Here is a 20591-nt window from a genome sequence, read left to right on the forward strand (position 1 = left end):
AAAGTGATGGTTACCAGATGGGAGGTGAGTGGGAGGTGAAGGGGACTAAGAGTATGCTTATGATAAGCACTGAGTAATGTATAGAAATGTTGAATCAGTATATTGTACACCACCTGAAACTAATGTAATAGTATATTCTTAACTACTGGAATTAAAATAAAAAGCTTAAAAACCTTAATTAAAAAGATAAAGTTTGGATCCCTGGGTGGCGCAGGGGTTTAGCGCCTGCCTTTGGCCCAGGGCTCGATCCTGGAGACCCAAGATCGAATCCCACAGTCGGGCTCCCGGTGCATGGAGCCTGCTTCTCCCTCTGCCTATGTCTCTGCCCCTCTCTCTCTCTCTCTCTGTGTGACTATCATAAATAAATAAAAATTAAAAAAAAAAAAGTTTATAGGAGTATACTATATTAGCATTTCTAACTGATGCTGAATCAAATGCTAGCCATTGCTTAGGCATATTTGAACAGTACATGACCTAGTAATGGTAAAAGATTTGTGCAGTAGCAAGTATATATGTTGGAATTATGTCATGAAAATACCACCTTATAGTTTATATGCTTATTTTATGTTTTGAGTACATAAGATTTATGCTTAAGATAAGGTATGGGAACAGTTTTTTGATATCATTACTAATTGTGAAACAGAGGTCCTGTAATTTTTTATTCAGTTTATAATATTTATGATGTATTTCTGTCTTCCAAATTCTGTTTTAGGTGCTGGTGAACAAGACAATAGCCAATTGTCGTATGGCTCATACTTTGGTGGAGGGGGTGCAGATAAGTAAGCAATTTCAGATAGTACCAGGTAGTTTAAAGAAAATGAAGGTTGTGGAATGACTAATACAGTTTATCAATACTAAAATAGCAATAATAGAACAGTAATGATTTTGTATTTTGTCAGAAATATGCTGAGAACTCTGTCAAGTGCTTTACACATATGAGCACATTTAACCCTAAGACCACTTCTCTGAAACAGATAATGTCCTGATCCTCACTTTGCACATGAGGAAAAAAATGAGACATGAAGAGGTTAAATAATAGGCTTAGCTGTAATGGATCTAGTATTCAGATTTTGTTGTAGTTTTAGTTTTATATTGCTTTGTAACAAACTACTCCATATGCAAGCATTTTATTATGTTTCAAGATTCCATGGGTTAGTTCTGATCAACAAAGGGGTTCTTCTGCTTCATGTATTGATTGCAGTGTGATGATTGCTGGGGCTGCAGCCATTTTGGGGCTAGATTGGGTTGAAACATCCAGGGTAGCTCGCTCACTTGGCTAGCGCTTATGCTATTGATGGGGAGCTCAGCTGGCACTGATGACTGGATAATTTCAGTTGTGTTCTGTGTTAAAGTTTAAAACAGTCATTGGTTCAGTCCTATTCAAAAGGAGAAGAAATAAACTCCATCTCTTAGTGAAAGAGAGGCGTGTATATGTATGGAGGTAAGAAATTGGTGGTGACCATCTTTGGAGATGTCACACCAGTTGGTTTGACCCCTCAGTTGACTGGAGTCAGGATAATCAGAGGGCTTCATTGACTCTAAAGGTATGACAATCAAGCTGAGACTTGATTGAACTGTTCTAGGTGATGAGTATTTCAAGTGTGATAGTGGCCTATGGTGGAAATTAGTTTGTTGGTTTAAGAATATGAAGAAAACTTTGTGGCTAGAATGAGATGAAAGGAGTTGGCTTAGTGAAATGGGACAAGCCATAGAAATTTCATGAATGTGATAGGTACTGGAACTTTCATTTACAACTTTGTTTTATAATTTTTGTTTTGTGAAAGCAATGAAGTCTAGCTACATAATCTCTAGGACCTACTGCCAGATGAAAATAAGGGGTCCTCGCCTAGGGCAGGGAGGCAATCTCCCTTTTCTACAGGTATGCTGTCTCAACCCATAGCAGATGGACAACTCCCAAAGCATTGCATCTTCCGTGCCAGGACTTGTTCCATATCTGAATCAGCAATAGGAGGAGACCTTTCTGGTTTGCCTATGAGTGTGTCATGATGATGGCAGCCTGGGATGCCTAGTTATGGGACGAAGGTCGGGAGGTTAAGCAGAGCCAGAGAGTTCAGGTGACTGAGAAGACTTCCTGGGGAGGAAGATTGCTTTTAAGCTAAGGTTCTTTTTTTTTTTTTTTTTTTTTTAAGCTAAGGTTCTAAGCCCCTGGCACATGCTCTGATGTCCCATTGGGGTTCACTTACAAAATTCAGAGTCAAAGATAAAATTATAAAGAATTTTAAGATGGTGACCATAGAGCATTAAACCCCAAGCATGGGGCCTTCTGGAGGCAGAGTTCTGTGTGACTACACTGGTCATGTGCTCATGAAGATGGCTCTGAAAGTAGTCTTACTGTGGGATGGTAGTGGTGGTGATGGTGATGGTGGTGATGATGATCATCTACACCAAGTGTCATCAAACAACTTCTGTAAAGGGCTGGATAGTAAATATTTTAGGCTTCCAAGGCCATGTTGTCTCTGTCATAACTTCTCAAATCCACTGTTGTAGTGCAAAAGTATCTGTACCAAGTATTTAAAATATATAAACAGATTAATGTGGCTCAAAAACAGTGGGCTAGATTTAGCTTGCTAGCTGTGATTTGCTCACCCCTGATGTAGGTGTTATGGGAGTGTACCTCAAACAGTCATAAAGTTTGGGCCTGTTGCCAGATGCCTCTGACAAATTTTTTATTTCACCCAGTCTAGAAACAAAACCTTAGGAGTGTGGTAAGGTTGTTTTGCATCACTTACTTGTACCTGGTAATCAGGCAACCACCTAGTCTGTCACTAGAATTGGAGTAGAGATGAATGGGTAGTGGAATAGAGTATAAATTTTTTTTTTTGTGAGAATGGCTAAGTTTCTTGTGTCTAGTAAATCTTCATTTTGTTGGAGTGGTCGCCTCATTGAGGGCATTCTGGCCCATCTTAATTAAAATACCTATACCCTCTTCACTGTACACCCTAACCCCACTCTGTTTCAGTTTTTCTAGAATACTGATCACCAACGGATACTGTCAATATTTCACATATTTAATTCCTACTTCCTCCCTTCACCCCAATGTAAACTTCATGAGAACAGAGATTTTGTTGAGTTCACTGCTATATCTTTCTATCCTTCAGTACCTGGCATATGGTAGGCATTTAGGAAGTATTTGGTAAGAAAGAAGAAAGGAAGGAAGGAATATTGCTAGCTCAAGACCAAATTTATACACTCAAAATCTTGCTTATTTTATTATGCTTTTATGTATTTTTTTCCATTGCTGAGAATTGGGCTTTCTGTGGTGGTGGTGGTGGTTTGTGTATTTGCATTATGTTCCAGTTTAATGTGTATTGTTCAGTTAATCTTTCTGTATATGTGTGCATGCATGAGCATGCACATGCGCGTGCACACACCCCCCCCCCCCACACACACACACAATCTATGATTGGCAGCATCTAGAGTTGTTCAGTAAGTAATCTGTGAAGCCATATGCAGTGGCCTTGCTTAGTATCTTCATTAATTGTGGAGTTATGGGAACTCCTTTGATTTTCTCATCTGTTTTATATTGATCAGTTAGTGATTATTTTCTTAATGTTAGACTTACATTCTAAAATGTCTGATTTTTATGTCTATTATTAATGGTTTAGAATTTTAAATCATTTTTGTGTATTTTTTGCCTGACTTAAGTTTAAATAATTATGGAGGGATGCCTGGGTGGCTCAGTGGTTGAGCAACTGCCTTTGACCCAGGGTGTGATCCTGGGGTCCCAGGTTCGAGTCCCACATTGCGCTCCCTGCATGGAGCCTGCTTCTCCCTCTACCTGTGTCTCTGCCTCTCTGTCTCTCATGAATAAACAAATAAAATATTTTTTTAAAAAGTTTAAATAATTATGGGATACATTCTGCTGTTTATTAAATTTAAATTTATTGACAAGATCCTTGTAATAATACTAACCTACCTAGTGTGTGATTATAAATCATCCTGTATCTGTATTTTAGCAACCATATTGTTATGTTTTCTTCCAGAGTTTGGTTACTTAGCTGAAATTAAGGTGTGGATAAAATTCTTGTTAAAGACATGTCAAATGCAAGTTGGGAAATGCTGCAGTGGTCTAAGATTTACTGTGAGATTATTTCAAGCGTTTGACTTGCTTGCTTTTAAGATTTGTTTGAACATGAACAATTTAATATTTTAGAAGTTTAGGAATGTGCTGTGGTTGAGTTGTCTATGATGTTTCTCCAGAATTACCCATTATATTATGTAAAGAAATTGTGCTGTTTGGCATAGGCTTTGAGAATCAGGAAATAAACTAGATGGTTTTACCTCTTTACTAATTATGAAGTACTTACAACTCATAGACTTTAGATAATGGTCTGAAGAAATCCAGTAGTGACAGTTTTTATATAGAACATTTGTGCACACTCAGAGCTTGCATTTATCAGTGTGATTTCCTCCAAAGAGGAAGGGTTTTGAAATAAATCTTGACCCTTTTTAAATTTTTGTTTGTAACCTTTAGAGAACTACATGAGGCTCTGCTTACCACCCCCCACCCCGACCCCCGCTTGGTTTGTTATTGTACTGCACAGGAGCCAAATTTTGAACTATATTACTTTTGTCTCTTTCTCTGCCCTTTTCTAACCACCACTCCAAACCATGCTTTCTTGCCTTTGGGCTTTGGAACATATTATTCCCCTTTTTTCTTTTTTCCCATCTTCCTCCAAGATTAATTTCTGTTTATTCAGAAAATCTTCCTTCACCCTCTGCTTTGTGCCCTTTATTTCCCACCCCTTACTACCAAGTTCTTTGTGTTCTTTAACATTGTGCACTTATCCCTATCATTTTTGAAAATATTTTATTTATGTGAGAAAGAGAGAGAGAAAGAGAGTGCATGCACATGAGCTGGGGGAGGGGTAGAGGGAGGAGCAGACTCCCCGCTGAGTGGGGAGCCTGATGCTGCTGGATGCTGGGACTTGATTTTGGAACTCCAGGATCATGATCTGAGCCGAAAGCAGATCACCAGGTGCCCTGGTGACTGAGCCACCCAGGCTCTTATACTTATCTCTATCATAGATACTTATCTCTATCATAGTTCTTATTTCATGGCATCTACCAGGTGCCCTGGCGACTGAGCCACCCAGGTGCCCTGCACTTACCTCTATCATAGTTCTTATTTCATGGCATCTATTTTGTAAACTCAATGGGAAGTAGAATTTAGATTTTTCTTGTTTTAATAGTAGATAGCATAGTTCTGGGCCAATATGCATAGTACATACTTCTTGAAGAAATAGATGAAAGTCCGAATGACTTCAAGTGTATGCATGAGTTTATTGGTGTATTATCTTTTATTTATAAAGTGAATGGTTTTGCAGAGTTATAGTAAAACAACAACAATGTATTGCCTGGCCTATACTGTGATATTCTTGATGTCCATAGTTATGGTAGATATTTTCTTTTTAGAATAGTGCTAAGGGATCATTTAGATGAATTCTGGTTGTTTTTGTTTGTTTGTTTGTTTATTTTTTATTTATTTATGATAGGCACACAGTGAGAGAGAGAGAGGCAGAGACACAGGCAGAGGGAAAAGCAGGCTCCATGCATCGGGAGCCCGACGTGGGCTTTGATCCCGGGTCTCCAGGATCGAGCCCTGGGCCAAAGGCAGGCGCTAAACTGCTGCGCCACCCAGGGATCCCTTTTTGTTTGTTTTTTACATAATTCCTCATCTGACTGGTGACTTTCATTTGCAAGATAATTAACTATGATTAGGTTATTTGGTCTACTTATGGAAAAAAGGAAAATAAATGAAACTGTTCTAGGTGTGGAAGTTAGCATTCATTTTCTTCAACCTTCTTATTTTACAGAAGATTGAAGGGGAGGGTCTGGTGGACAAATTTTACTTTATTACTTGAAAACATATCAGTTCAGTTAAAATGTTACATAATATATAAAATGTATATTATTCTCTATAGTTTGTTAATATTAATATCAAGTAACGAGAAACACTAGTCTCCTTTTGTTCTCCAAGGTTACTCAAAAAACAATTTCTTTTAGCTGCTTTAACTTTGTATTTTTAACACATATGTATATTCATTTATTTGTTGATTTATTAATTTTACATTGACTCTTGGACAATGTGAAGGTTAGGGATGCTGCCTGCTTCCACCACCCCCTCATCAGTCAAAAATCCCAGTATAACTTTTGACTCCCCCAAAATAGCCTGCTGTTAACTAGAAGCCTTACTGATTACAGTTAACACATATTTTGTGTATTATATACTGTATTCTTTTTTTTAAAGATTTTTTATTTCTTTATTCATAAGACAGAGAGAGAGAGGCAGAGACATAGGCAGAGGGAGAAGCAGGCTCCCTGCAAGGAGCCCAATGTGGAACTCGATCCCAGGACCCCGGGATCACAACTTGAGCTGAAGGCAGACACTCAACCACTGAGCTACCCAGGTGCCCCTGTATACTGTATTCTTACAATGAAGTAAGCTAGAGAAAATAAAATCTTACTAAGAAAATTATACTAAGAAAATACAGTACCGTACAATATATATATAAAATATATATATTGTACCGTACAATATATATTTAAAAAGTGTATATATATTGTACGGTACTGTATTTTCTTAGTACTGTATTTTCTCATGTGTAAGTGGACCACACAGTTCAAACCTATGTTGTTAAAAGGTCAACTCCGCTTGTTTTCTTATATATCCTGCCTTACCTGCCCAGATCATGATCTTTGTAGTCTAACCTTTAGGGTTCAAATCTTGGCTACTCAAAGCACTATAACCTTGGGCCAATTACTTAACCTCTCTAAGCCATTGCTTTCTCATTGTAAAGTAAGGATAGTACGATACAGGACTTAACAGAATTATCGTGAGGATGAAATGTATGGAAGGCACCTAATTCTAGCTAAATCAGTAATTAGTATTTACATTTTATGACATGAATATATTGCTCACTACTGAGTCAGGTGGTGTAATTTCTATAACTTTTAAAATTTTTAATGGTGTTGCCTAATTTTTATTTTTTTATTTTTCTTTGTATCCTTGTTAAGTCTTTGCCTATCCTGTGGTGATTTTTTAAAATTTACTTTTCAGCTATATTCTTTGTATGGTCAGACACATCAGTAATTATTTGTTCTTTTATTTTGTTTCTTGAAGATGTTCTTCTTAGAGCCCTTCTCCTGTTTCCATCTGTAGTGTTTGTTCTCTAGGCCTGATACAGAGCTGCCATACAGAGACTTTTCTTCAACACTTTGCAATGTTAGATCCTTTATTTCTTGAATTTTAAATCTTACTCTGGTTTTTGGTTTACTCTCTTATTTTAGTGGGATGTGTTCTCTTGTAAATTCATAAGAAAAGATGCTTAGTGGTAAAATTCACTCAAATTTTGTTGTTTTTTCTGTATACCTGCTAAGATTCTTTCTCTGTCATTTTCATTGAGTTCAAGGTAATTTTGATTTACTTCCTGGAACATAGTTATAATAGCTGCTTTAAAATCCTTGCATGATAACTATAATCTGAGTCATCTTGGAATTGGCATCTCTTGATTGCCTTTTCCCCAGATAATGTTTTCTATTTTCTATTTTTTATTTCCAGTAATTTTGGATTTTATCTTGGATCTTCAGAGTTTTGCTGTGGTCCTCCGGAGAATATAGATGTTTTGTTATAGCGACAGTCAGCTCAACTTTAGGTTTTTTAAGTGTTGTTTCACACTCTGTGTGCAGTAGTTTAAATAAAATTTTAATTCCTTAGTCCTTTACTAATCTATTTTGGGTCAGTCTTACACATGCGTGGTTTCAGAGTTAGTGATTTCTCCTAACTTTCTGGCTGGTTGGGCTCCATTTCATGTTTCCCTTGGCTAGAAGTAGGAGGATTTCAATTGGGGTTTTTGTAGCTCAAGCTGTGGTGTTTTTCACAACTATGATTTTGCCTCAGAATCAAGTTGCAAAAAGAAAGGTGGGGAGTGGGGGAAATTTCTGTAGGTTGCTTCCTCAAGTTTTAACTTACCTCTACATCCCTAATTTTTTTTTTTTTTTAATAAATGTTCAGATTGCTCAGACATTGGGTTGTTTTGTATGTTTTCTCAAGTTTATAGTTGCTGTCAGTGGGAGGCTTGGCCGAGGGGGCCTGTACAGCCATGCTGGAACTAGATCCCACTGGAGATTTTTGAGATTTTTTGTTTTTATTTCCTACATGAACTTTCTTCCTAATATTTTTGTTTTGTTTTTCTTTCATGTTGGAGGTTTTCTCTAAATTTGGGTGTTCCTTCTTTGCCTGTTTGAATTTTATAAGCTGTGTTTATGTGTTTTTGACTTATTAATTGGTGGGCTTCAGTGTTGTGTTATTTTTTGGTGAACCAGCCAAGAAATAAGAAAGGCAGTGTCTGCAATTTAGTAGGAAGTTGTGGCACTAGTTGAGGTAAGAGATAGTGATGGCTTGGATTACAGCAGTGGCATTGAAGGGAAGTAGATGGGTGGATTGAAAGATGTGTGTACTGTATGTTCGTGTGTGTGTATGTTTGTGTGTGTGTACTCGAATCAGCATTAAAAGTACTATAAAGGACATTTTGTGGCAGAGTAGGTTACTACCTGTGATTTGTTTTGTTTTGTTTTGTGGTTTTTTTTGGAGGCGTTTTGAAATAGGAAGAGCATGAATTGGGATCCCTGGGTGGCGCAGCGGTTTAGCGCCTGCCTTTGGCCCAGGACGCGATCCTGGAGACCCGGGATCGAATCCCATGTCGGGCTCCCGGTGCATGGAGCCTGCTTCTCCCTCTGCCTATGTCTCTGCCTCTCTCTCTCTCTGTGTGACTATCATAAATAAATAAAAAAAAATTAAAAAAAAAAAAAAGGAAGAGCATGAATTTGGAAACAGTACAACCTGTATTTGAATCTTGACTTTGCTTCTGTGTCCCGTACTCAACATACTCAACCATACTCAGAGGGTTATGCTAGAGACTGAAGTTGATGATCTATGTAAAGTGCCTTTGTTTTGTTTTGTTTTTTAAAATATTTTATTTATTTATTCATGAGAGACACAGAGAGAGGCAGAGACACAGGCAAAGAGGCAGAGGGAGAAGCAGGCTCTATGCAGGGAGCCCGATGTGGGACTCGATCTGGGGACTCCAGGATCACACCCTGGGCTGAAGACAGATGCTCAATCACTGAGCCACCCAGGAATCCTGTTTTGTTTTATAAACAAACATTTATTGGGTTTTTACTATGTCTGGCATTATTCTAAGTATTTACAAAGGTTAATTTTTGTAATCTTTACAAAAACTCTCTGAGTAAGTATTTCCTGTTTTAAATGATGGAACTGAAGCTCAGGCTGGTCACAGGTTGTTGGTAAGTGCTGGAGCCTAGACTTGAATCTAGAAAAATTGGTTCAAACCCTCATTATTTAAACCCAGTATGCTTCTTATTCTTAGTCCAATACAGGTAATTGAGGATAGGCTTAGAACTATTTGTGCTAGTATTTTATTTCATTTATCTGTACTTTATTGTCTACACAGTGCTTTTTGTTGACCTTGTTTAGAGCAAAATTAACGTATAATGAAATACTTTCAAGTCTTAATCAGTGTTTTAGTTATGCTAACTAAAGATTTCTCTTTGGGGCACCATGGGTGGCTCAGTTGGTTAAGTTGGACTTTTGATTTCCTCTTCAGTAGTGATCTCAAGGTCATGAGATCAAGCCCCATATCAAACTCGGTGCTCAGCAGGGAGGTCTGCTTAAGATTCTTTCCCTCTTCTCTGCCCCTCCCCCTGTGGTCTCATGTACTCTCTCTTTCAAAAAGAAAGATTTCTCTTTAAAACAAAATGCCCTTTTTCAGAAAGTAAAGCATTTAGATTACCAGCATTTCCCCCCCTCAAAAACTATTTGATGAATTTGTTTTATAATGTGTGCTGAGGTTTGCTGACAATTGGAATTTGAGTATCATAGAGAACCACCTACTCAGTTTCTCTCTGGAAAGTAATTTTGCTCTGTTTTTTTTTCTTTCTGGAAAGTCATTTTTGCTCAAGTTATAACATGTTTTTCTTATGCATCTTTGCTCCTAGTGCAAATCAATAAAGCAGTGGAATTCAAGTGTGTAAATTTTTATTCAAAAATGCCAGTAATGTCAAGTTGCATGGAAAACCTCAATGTAATAGTGTTTCTCTATTGACCAGTATTTAGAAGTGTGACATTATAGTGATCCCTATAATGTGAAGATATTATTATTTACATAGAAATAAATAGGGTGAATCAGCACAGAGGCACACTGATAACTAACTTTTTTTTGAAAGGAACAGAGAGAGATCATGTGTGTGTTTGGCTTCTGATATTATGAAGTTACTGAGATTATGTATTTAGATTTATCAGCCAGTTTTTGAGGGTTTGCTTTGGCATATGACACTGATGGATGAGCCCTTCAACTTTTGTCTGCAATGGCATCTTGTCATTTGCTGTGCTTCCTGGATGAATCATTAACAGTTTATCTCAGTAACTGGTATTACTGTATTTAGTTTTGCTTGAGGATTCTGTTCATAGCTTCTCTGTGTTTACTGAGGGAAAATTGATGTCTCAGTCCTAGATCATTGCTGGTCTTGGCTCTCTGATTTACCTGTGATAAAATATGCAGACCTTTATTTCCTTTATTCCCTGTTGCAGCCCTAGTTTTACTGTATCGTGACCTTGCTTCAGAACTCCTACTTGTTGAAAGCTAGAAGTTCTAGGGATTGATGGGTTGGCATTTATATCCATTACTTACACCTAGTATAGTACCTAGAACCTACGAGGCACTTAGTAAAATATTGGCTGAGCAATTGAATAGAAATGAATGATTCACAGAAAAAAGATGAGGCTTGAAGACCAGTCAGGATTATGCAGCTAGGAGGTGGTAGATATCTTGAATTTAGATCTTCTGGCATCAGATTATCTTCTTTTCTAATTTATTCACTTAGCAGCTACCCAATCATCTAAGGAAATGTAAAATCAGAAAGTACACCATGCTAATTTTGTAATGACAAATGAATGCTTGTAATAGTAACTTTAACACTATTACATGAGGATAGTTGCCTCATGTCCTTGCAAATGAAACTAAATCATACCAATTACACACTATCCAGCTTCAATCCAGTCTCTCTGTTAGAGGCAGTCTCCACAGTTCTTGATTCAGTTTCAGCTAAGACTCTTTCAAGTTGGCAGAGTAAAATAAGGACCCCTACAAGAGAAACAAAATGAATAGTCAGAGGTAGGAGGAAAGCCAGAAGGAAATAGTTCTCCAGAGACTAAAGATAAACCAATTAGAAATACACTCAATTGTGTTGAATGTATTAAAGGTTTTCTTATAATGAGGACTAAGAAAAAAGACTTTTGGGTTCAACAATTAGGAGGTAGGTGTTCTTAGCAAGAACTCTTTGAGTGAAAGCCAGTTGGTAATGGATTGGGAGGAAATGAGAATTAAAAGTGCACAGAATAAGAATAGATCTCTCTCGCGCGCTCTCTCTCTTTTAGGATGTTTGGCACTGAAGGCAAGAAAGGAGAGATGGAAGTAGTTCAAAAAGCACAAGGGGAAGAAAACCCTTTATTTTTAGCTGATGGCAGTTTTTCTCTTTTTTAAGTATGGCATAAATAGAATATACATGTGGGTAGAGAGAAGGAAATTAGTGGAAAAAGGAAAGAGAGACAATTTAAAAACGATCCATTGGGAGGCAGGATCTTCTTTGTACAGTTGTCTGGCATTTAGGAGCAAGGAGTTTAAGTTCGGATAGATGCCATAATGCTAAATTTAGAGATGCAGGGGAGAAAAGTTGAAGGAATTTTTGCTTGAAAACCTGTTTTCCTCTGTGAAGTAGGAAGCAGAGACTTTTGAGAACTCCAAGGTTGGAAGTGGGGAATAGGAGATTGGCAAGTTGAAACACCTGCCCTGGTGAGGACTAGTTCTGATAGCCCAGCAGGAATTAGAATAAATCTGTAGTGGCATAATCTTGTGATTTCTTTTCCTCTCTCTACCAAGAGAATAGCAGTTAGACTCATTCCAAAAGGGTAGATGTAGCAGAGGATATAAGAACTAAGAAATGGAGTGTGAATATTATGCAGATTTTTCACTTTATAATCCTGGCTACGTACAATAGAAAGTGGTTAGTGAATGGAGGACCCAAAGAATACATTTAGTGGAAATTAAGGGAGTGAGAAAGATAAAGGCTAGGAGCTTGTGACCAAGTACTAAGATGTAGAAATCTTTTTTTTTTTTTTTTAAGGTTTATTTATTTATTCAGGAGAGACACAGAGACAGAGAGAGGCAGAGACATAGGCAGAGGGAGTAGCAGGTTCCTTACAGGGAGCTTGATGTGGAACTCGATCCCAGATCCCAGGATCACGCCCTGCGCCGAAGGCAGACGCTCAACCGCTGAGCCACCCGGGCGTCCCTGGAGAAATCGTTTTGTAAAGTGACTGAAGGTCTAGAGGTTTTTCATGGTCTGTAGGATTTTGATACTTTATTGGAAATTGTTAGAAGCTGGATTTGTTGTAGAGTTTAAGTTAATCTGTTGGTTTTTACATAATCATTTTCTTATGTAGCATTTTGTTTTTTAACTTTTATTTTAAAATATGTTAAGCTTACAGAAATGAGTGGAAAAATATTGCAAAGAATTCATGTATATCGTTTATCCAGTTTCCTCAAATATTGAACTTTTTAAATATTTGCTTTGTGATATTTTCTTTAAATGTGTATACGCATACAAATGTATACTATGTTTTTTTTCTGAAACATTTTAAATAGCAACCATGCTGTCCCTTTACATCTAAACGTCTCTGTGTATATTTTCTGAAAACAAAGGCATTCTATTATAAACTACAGTGCAAATTATTGAAATCGATAATACTTATATAATTAACCTGTAAACAAATTTCACCAATTTCCCTAAGATCTTTTATAGCAAAAGAAAATACATTTTTACAATGTCAGGATTCAATCCTTGATTAAATCTTGTGCTTAGTATTGTGTCTGTTAGTCTCTTTTAATCTGGAACTGTTCTCTAATCCTTTTAGTCTTTCATGATAGTGTTTTGGAAAGATTTGCATCTGTAATTTTGTGCTATTCCCCACAGATATATTTATACTTTTCACCCATTGGCTCTAGAATTCATTGATTATGATAGCCTGAAAAATAGTTCTGGTGGTTGTGTTGTCAAATGGTGATTTCCTAATTCTGTCATTTCTTCTACATTTATTTAGGATTCTATAAGGAAACATTTTCCTTTTCTCCAATTTATTCATTTATATCGGTATGAATTAATAGAATTCTTATTTTATTCTACTAGGTTTAATCTGATGCTGTTATCATTTATCATGAGGCTCAGCTCATCCCAGATTTGATCATTGGGCGCATCTTCCATCAGCTTCTATGTCCTTTGATCATGTCTGTACTTTCCTACCATATAGCATCTAGATAATGTGAAGTATCTGATTTCTAGAGTTTGGTTTGGATTGAAGAAGGTTCTGTTTACACTTACACATAGGGCTGTCATGAAAGCAAACTGACCAACACAAGAGTTATTGCCACTGTAGCTTACTACTGCTGTATTGGGTGCTTAATGAACATTTTCTCATGGAGTTGTTTGTGGAAAAATTTTAATAAAACAGTTGGAACATTGGTGGCACTAACATTGGTTAGTGTGCTGTGCCATCCTTACAATTAGAGTATAAGGAGTAGATAGTATTACTGTGAAAACTGAATGCCTTTGTAATTTATTTAGAAGAATCATATAATGTGATTAACAAAGGCAAAAAAGGACACCATGAAGATAACTCTTATAGATGGAGAGGAGACAAAGAAAAAGCTCGTAAGAGTTATTCCGACCTCTAAGATAGGTTTCATTAGAAAATCATCACACTAAAATGGATACGTGTTCATATCTATTTAGCACTATTAATTGGACTGATTGAAAATAACAAACATGATCATGTTGGTTTATGTACCTTTGTTTTCTTATAAAGATAATGGTTATAAAAGATGATTGAATGGATGTACCATCTGTGGTGATTTTTTTCTTTCAGTATAATTGAGAAATTTTACATTGTCAGTTTTATAACTTACAGAAAATTATTCCTTTAGTCAAAGTGGAAATCTCTTTAATGTACCACTTTGTGTCTTACTTTAAGAACATAAAAGAATGTTTCTTACTTTCATCTTCCAGTTCTAAGGAACTTGGGAAAAATAGAAAAGTAAAAAAGAAAAAAAGAAAAGTAAAAATCAAAGAAATAAAAAATTTGGACAACTTGGCAAGCACTCATGCTGCCCATTTTGTCAGCTGTCATTTTGTAACATTTTTTCTTATTTAAAAATAGAATAATTTATGAGTTAGTACACTATTTTGTTACTTCTTTAATACAATGTCATGATCATTTCTTTATGTTATTTTCATGTTAGAAACACCATCCTAAATGGCTGCATAGTGTTTTGTTATATTGATATTATGTGTTTATACATTGTTTCCAGTTTTCCGTTATAAAACTGTGATGACATGGGCAGCCTGGGTCGCTCAGCGGTTTAGTGCCGCTTTCAGCCCAGAGCATGATCCTGGAGACCCGGGATCGAGTCCCTCATTCGGCTCCCTGCATGAAGCTTGCTTCTCCCTCTGCCTGTGTCTCTGCCGCGCGCGCTCTCTCTCTCTCTCTCTCTCTCTCTCTCTCTGTGTATCTCATGAATAAATAAATAAAATCTTAAAAAAACTGTGATGAACAGTTTTATAAAGAAATCCTGTTTTAAGTTTCTGATTAGATTCTTTGGGTGTAGTCAAAGTAAATGTGTTCTTAAAAATACGGCAGTATAAGTACAGAGAAAGAAGCAATCTAGGCATCCATACCTTACCAACCAGAAATAACTTAAGTTAGCATTTGGTGAGCATAATTTCATTTGTACGTATAGAAGGGAACAATGTTACAAAAACAATAATGTTATTTATGTTGTTTTAAAAAATGAAAATGTGAAATATGATTTTGTTTGAATTTAACACCCAGGGAAAAAAATTTAAAGAACTGCTGGATTCTAGATAAAGGTTTCTTTAACACAGAGCTATTAGATTATGTAAGACTTAAAACACTAAAATTAAGAAAAAAATGAAAACCAGTAAGAACTTGGTTGGGGTAATTTAAAAAATGGTATGTTTTAATTTTAGATCTTAGAGAGTAAATCCCTGCGGTGATAGGTGAGTGATAACTAATACTTTCTCTCATCTCATCTTTTCCCCATTTCCTGATTTTAATGTTGCGTATATTTTTACTTTTTCAGAGTGTATGTTTCTTTTCTGTTTGCCAGCAGCTATTTAGTCTCTAGCTCTGTATTCACTGTTAGTTGCATTTTTAAGAGAATTCAGTGCTAACCACCATATCTTTTCTTTTTCTTTGATTCATTTTCTGATTGCCTGGTTTTCATTATGGAGTAATTTTTTTTCAAGAAGTCACGGGTGTTGTAAATACTTTATACATGGAAGACAACTTAGCTCAACTTTTTAAAAGTGTAAACATTAAAATTATAAAACATTTCAAATATAATGAAAAGTACAGAAAATAATGTAAAAGATGGTTTTATATCCACTATGGAGATAATGGCAAATGGGGATAATAGCATTTTTACCATATGTGTTTCAGGCTTTGAGCAGTTTTTTCCTTTTATTTTTTTAAAGAAAGATAATCTTAAAGCCTTATATTTATGCCCTTCCCTTCTTCCTCATACGCTATCTTGAATTTGACTTATGTAATTTCTGTGAATGTTTTTACTACATAAAATAGACACTTTAGTTTTAGATTATGTGAAAATGTATTTATTACAATATTTTGCTGTTTTATACTTTCCTAGCTTGCTTTATTCACCTCGCATGTTTTAAAGATTGGTCTATGATGATCCATGTATATCTATCAATATAAAATATTGAATTGTGTTATAAATCATGGAATAGTATTCATTTTCAACTGGCAGACAGTTTTCAGTAATCTCACTATTACAAATAGTGCTGCCGTAAGCATTCTTTTACTTGTACCTTAATGTCCAAGTGTGAGAGTTTTTTAGTGTTGACATCTGGAAGTAGATTTATTGCACTCTACACACCTTCAGCCCTACTCGAAATTGCCAAATTGGTTTTCAAGGTAGTTGAGTGAATTTATACTCTTTATTAGCTGCTCCAACTCCATCCTTTCTAAGAGACATCTTTGCTCTTTTAATTGTTAGGGATATTTTCTTTTTTTCATTAATTTATATTCTTTATGTGATACTGTTTAATTTCTTTTGTCCAATAAAATGTGTTTTCCTAGAGTTTTCATTTCTACTAACTTTTGTCAAAAGATCACCCCCTTTATGGCCTGTTTTTGGTTTTGTACCTATATTTTTTCACAGTAAACTATTTTTTGAGTAAAAATTATGTTTATGAGCATTTGTTACTGCTCTGTGCTGTAAGTCACTTATGTTTCCTTTGTCAGTGTATACAGTCTCAGGCAGTTTATCTCTGATCCTGTGATCTCAGTGATTTTAACCTTGCCAACTCATTGATTTTGTTGTGGGAGAGGATAGCTACTTGTGACTTTTGTGACTTTCTTTGTTGTTGGCTGTCTTGTCTGCTGTGGTAAGAAGGGCTGTCTCTAGGATTGTTCTAAAGACTTGAATGATGTGGGGATTTGGAATTTATTTTCTTGTTTAGGATGTATAAATCAGTGAATTTTTGTTTTGAAAACATGTTTTAATTTAGTAAGCTTTTGGACCCAACATTTGCTTATTAAGTTATGGTGAGTGCCCATAAAGTTGGATAATTAAATAAATATTTCAGGTTTCCACTATGTATAAAGCACTGAGGAAATCATAGGAATATATGAGGATGTTTCTTGCTCTTGCAGCGTTCAGTGCATCCATTCTTGACTAAGCTCTCTTTCCCCACTTTGGTAAAATAAAAACTCTGGGAGGCTTAGACAACAGTGTATTTTCTGTGAAGCCTACTGGAAGCTCTAAACTGAACTATTTTAGGGGATACTAGGATGAATAAAGCATACTTCTAAATTCAGAAGGTTATGAACTGATTGGGAAGGTAGAAACATTCCTAAATAATTAGAAGTTGCCAGGGTCCCTAAGTACCCAGGGCATCATGAAACGGTACAAACTTGCAAGAGGTAGTTTCCTGAAAGGAAATGGTTACAATTAGAATTTACTAGATCTTGTTTTTCATTCTTGTGCCTAAATAGGTTTGCTTTTAAAACCTCTAGTTGTTCAGATTCTGATTGCTGAAAGGGGCTTATTTCATGTCTGAGGACATCTATTTTGATGTTTTTACTCTATTTTAATGTCTGAGATCTCAGTTCTTTATTATGAAGCAAATTCCTTAGACAATTTTGCTTTTTAAACTTTACCAGATACCACATTTGCTGACTTATTTTGGTGCATGCAAATCAGAAAATCTATCAGCGTGTTCTTATTTAATTTGATTAAGGAAATAGGAATGAAACATTTCATTACAAGTTGCTATTATATTGTCAATGGCAATATGTTACATATTACTAATGCCTATGTTAGATAGAATAACACACTCATATATTTCTCTCCTGTCACTCCCCCTTCCTTTTTTTTTTTTTTTTGAGGACCATGAGATCAAGCAAGTTGTTAGTAAGTCTGTCTTAAGATCATTTTGACCTGTTGGTAAGGAGACAGAATTGTAGGGCACATTTATAATAAATACATATTAGGTAAGATCTATATAAGTTAAACAGAATTTTGAAAAAAATCTTACTATTTGTAACAACTAAAGAATTAGGTTACACGTTTGACATTAATTAGCTATGAATACAACTAATGAGATGCCCTGTAGAACCCTTTGTACTTAAGGAGGGAATCTTAGGGTCTAGTATATTTACATTGGAACTTTAGCATATAAAAAGGAATTTAACCAGAGGTTGAGTGCTTTTGAAAATAGAAATTTATAAAATCTGTTTATAAACATCTGTTTAGTTTCTTTGTTCGTTGCTGGTCTTCGGTATGTAAATATTGCTCCCTCTTTTTATCCTTTCGCTTGCTTAGGTAGTAAGTAGCTCTTACACAGACGTCAGAGTACATAGGTTATTCACTTTCAAGACTTCCATTTTACACTATTTGACTGGTGACCCATTTTGCATTTCTTTTTAATTTTAACCAATGTTGACTCCAAATACTTTGGAGCTTTTATTTTTGTAGTGTTCAAGAAGACAGATACAACCTTTTATAAAGCTCTTACTTCAGCTGGGAAAACAGATTGCAAATGAACAATTACATAAATAATTGTTATGATAGGTACTCTGAAGAATAGTGTGCTTTAAGAGTACAACAGAGAGTCCTCATCTACTTTTGGGAGATGTGAAAGGCTTCTGTGAGAACTTGATTTTGATCTGAGATATGAATGATGTGTAGAAGTTAGCTAGGCACAGAATGTGTGATATGGAAATAATTGAACATATATAGCTCAGAGTTCTTTTCTTTTATGTGATTATGTTTAATGTTTCAAAGAAATGAATTAATAGTAATAAATGATACAGGCCTAAAGCTCAGATAAACAGTCTAGTCTGGCATTATAGATTTTGTCTTCTGTTCTTTAATCATTCTGTTGTCTCATTAAATATCTCTCTTATTTTTTCTTAAAACAGATACATATTGTGTATTACATTCTTCTAATGTATATTATTTTGGCTGCAATTACAGGTTGTGTTATTTTTATTAGAAAATTGCATATACATAAACCTAGGGGGACTGCTGTAATGATATTATGTAATAGTTATGTTGGAGAAAGCTTTTTATCGTAGAATATGGTGCTTACCCGTATTACCTCATTGCTTCTGAGATATACCAAACCAGAAACTAGAGGTTTCATTTTATTGCATTTTGAGTTTATTAAAAATTTCAAAATAACTTATATTTAGGGTGAAAAATTCAAGTAGTAGAAAACAATGAAGTCTCTCTCCTCACCTGCAGTTCTTTCCTGTTTCTTGCTTATCTTTCCAAAAATTTTGATTGCACATGTGTATTACACAAATAATCTCTCATTATTTTAAACATTCAGTTACATATATACTCTTTGCATGTTTTTTTTTCAACTGACATGTGAACAGACAATAGCAATTTTACAATGAAACAATCCTTATTTATTTAAAAGATAGTTTAGTTGTGCCCTCATAAAATATCTGATGATACTTAGTTTTGTTTTATTTTATTTTTTTCTTTTTTTTTTTTGATACTTAGTTTTAAACAGTTGTTTTGCAGACTTGTTCAGGTAATAGAGCATCTGGAGCTCATGGTGCTTTTTGTGGAGCACCATGAATAATGAAATAATGATATCTTTCATACTAAGAAGAAAGTATTAAATATAAAACTACAACCAGGATTCTGTACTTTGAAGAGAAGAGGCTGAAAACTAGGCATATTTGCCAACTCACAGTTTTTTTATTAATACTCATTTCTTATATATTCTTTCCTAATTGTTTATATTTTTACTTTTAACATAAACATTCATTTAATACATTAAAACATTTAGTTTTTATTAATGGAAAAATGTCCAGAGACAATGAAGTTTTAGTGGAAGTAACCCTAAAATTAAGATAATCCTGTTAATTTGCTAAATAAATAGTGTGTTTATATCATTAGGAAGACCTAGAAGTTTTATTGGTAGAAAATCTACCTTCATTTGCCAAGCAGCAGTGCTTTGTGGGAATCTACCTTCTGAGCTATTGGTTTAGATCACTTGGGCTATCTGCAGGGATTGTTTAGCCCCTGCTATATTACCTTATCCCTAGCAGCATAGATAAGATAGCTCACTTTCTCTGTGAATGATTAAAATGGGTAGCTTGATTCTACCAGTTGATTTTATTGCAGCTCTAATCTGTTTTTTCCTCTGATTCAGGTGTTAAAGAAGGCAACATAGAATGATAGAGATGACCATAGATTTTTGCTGGAGTCACATTATATAAGAGTTCAAAGAAGCCTTTGTCATCTATTAATATCATACAAAGGGCAAAAATCCCATTATATGTAGGATGATCATTCAATTTTCTTGAGAATGAAAGGGGTGGAGAAAATGCTAAATTGAGTGGAACCCTGAAATAATAGGTATAAACTAGGACTGTCCTGGGAAAAACAGCTGTATGGCCATCCTAGTTATAGCAGCCCTGCCAGAGATTCATCCAAAATCTGCCTGAAGCTATTTGTTGCCCTACAGAAAAGCTAGTGTTCTCATAATTTAAAAGATCTAATTAAAATTTTAACAGTCTTTTATAGAGTTAAAAGTTATCTCCTTACAACTACAAACTCTTCTTCCCAGTTTTGTCTTCTGGTATTAAATGTAGTCAGAATATGGTAGTATTCAAAATACATTATCTCTTTGCATACCTTTTTTTTCTTTTTGACAACTTTTTTTTTCAGATATTCACTGAACAACACTCTAGTTCATCCATACATTCTCATTTTGATATGTTTAGAAAACATAGCTTCTCAAAAAGCAATGCTCACAGTTATTAATCTTTTATCTTAAGATAGAATGAAGTGCTACAGCAAAGGAGAGCTGCCAATTAAAGGAAAAGAAACAATAGTTTACACATGGGAAGGCTGGACTTTCAGCTAGTGTTA

The 20591-nt window shown here is 35.3% G+C and overlaps 1 protein-coding gene across 1 annotated transcript in view; it reads left to right on the forward strand.

The window, feature by feature from the left end:
- The window catches only part of NDFIP2 (Nedd4 family interacting protein 2), a 67640-nt gene that overhangs the window by 8019 nt on the left and 39030 nt on the right, over positions 1-20591 (forward strand). The window lies entirely within an intron of this gene.

The sequence above is a fragment of the Canis lupus genome, chromosome 22, assembly GCF_003254725.2.
Source record: "Canis lupus dingo isolate Sandy chromosome 22, ASM325472v2, whole genome shotgun sequence".
Classification (NCBI taxonomy): Eukaryota; Metazoa; Chordata; class Mammalia; order Carnivora; family Canidae; genus Canis; species Canis lupus.